Below are 1,617 nucleotides of genomic sequence, written 5' to 3' on the forward strand. Positions count from 1 at the left end.
ATATAATGTTAGATGATTTAATGATGTTCCCATTTTGAAAAATGTATAAATTTCTATTTTGTTTATAACTATTGTTATTGCAAAATTCCTATTCATTGATGTATCTGGACAAGGATTTAACCGATCGCGATGAAACCTTTCACATTTAGTAGCAGATGATTTCATGATGTTCGAATTTGATAAAAGTTTATGGAATTTTTAAATATTTATAACAATTGTTAGTGCAAAATTCCTATTCATTGATGTAACTAGGCAAGGAAGTACCCGGTCGAGATGGAATATTCCACATATAATGTCAGATGACTCAATGATGTTCCCATTTTGAAAAATGTATGAATTTTTATATTGTTTACAACTATTGTTATTGCAAAATTCCTATTCATTGATGTATCTGGACAAGTTAAACCAAGTTTGATAACTTTCAATGTAAGTAATTTTTAATTTTTGCGCCGCCTCCGAAAATGTTATTTAGTATAATTTAATATAAATATAAAGTAAATAGAAATTGAATATATCATTTAATCTAATGTAATATAAAGAAAATAGAAATTATTTCATACTTTTTTTAAGAAGAATTAATATTTTTCGACGTCGGTTATATTTTTTTCTTCCAGAAATTATTTAATTATGCAAATATTGCATGATTTAAAGCAACATCGTTATGTAAAATTGACATAAAGTCAACTTTGTTATTTAAAACGAGATACTGTACCCTTGTCCCTCCTTAACTACGCCTATGTCTGTCATTTAATCTTGACAAATTTCTTCGATACACATACAGAGTACAAATACTTATGGGACTGATTGTACATCTTCCTTTTGTCTGCAATATATCGAATGTAATTTAAATCGATGATAATATTTTTGACATAATTCTCCTAAACTAACTGTCACAACTGGAAAACAATTTCTTCTTTAAGTATTGATATCAATATATCAAATACGATTTTGATAGATGATTAGATTTCAGATGTGATTCCCTGGGAATTAGCAACTGGAATAGTATAAATTTATTGTAGCACTTAAAAAAAAAGTGAAACGTCTTAAATGATGAGGCTCGTCTTTAACCCTTTCGCTTTTAAGTCAGGCATGCTTGATTTATTTTTTTCCCTTAAAATACTGTTTTGTAAAATATATCTTAAACACTTTTAAAGATTCATTATTTATATACAGATTAGATTCGATACAGATTTGTTTCGCCTTCTAATTGGTTTGTTATTTGGAATTTTTTTATGTATAACTTATTATTGAACACTTGACCTATTAATTTTTTTTTTATCAACGTGTAATTGATTTCTCCTTTTTAGTAATTGGTTTCCTAGTATTATAAATACATACTGCTTTAGAAAACAATTATTTCCTCAAGTATTAGTGCAAATTTATTTTAGTATGTAAAAAGTGAAACTTTTTAAAGCTTGAGGTTCTGGATGCAGCCCCTTAAACCTTTCGCCTGGCTTGCTCGATTTATTTATTTATTTTTTTAAATGCTTTTTTTGAAATACTTCTTAAAGACTTCATAAAAATTCATTATCTCTTTACGCATTGGAATTTACTTCGTCTTACGATTTGTTTGTTACTTGGAATTTGTTTCGATTAAATGCTTTATATTATATTTCT

Source organism: Hylaeus anthracinus, unplaced genomic scaffold (assembly GCF_026225885.1).
Source record: "Hylaeus anthracinus isolate JK02 unplaced genomic scaffold, UHH_iyHylAnth1.0_haploid 11981, whole genome shotgun sequence".
NCBI lineage: Eukaryota > Metazoa > Arthropoda > Insecta > Hymenoptera > Colletidae > Hylaeus > Hylaeus anthracinus.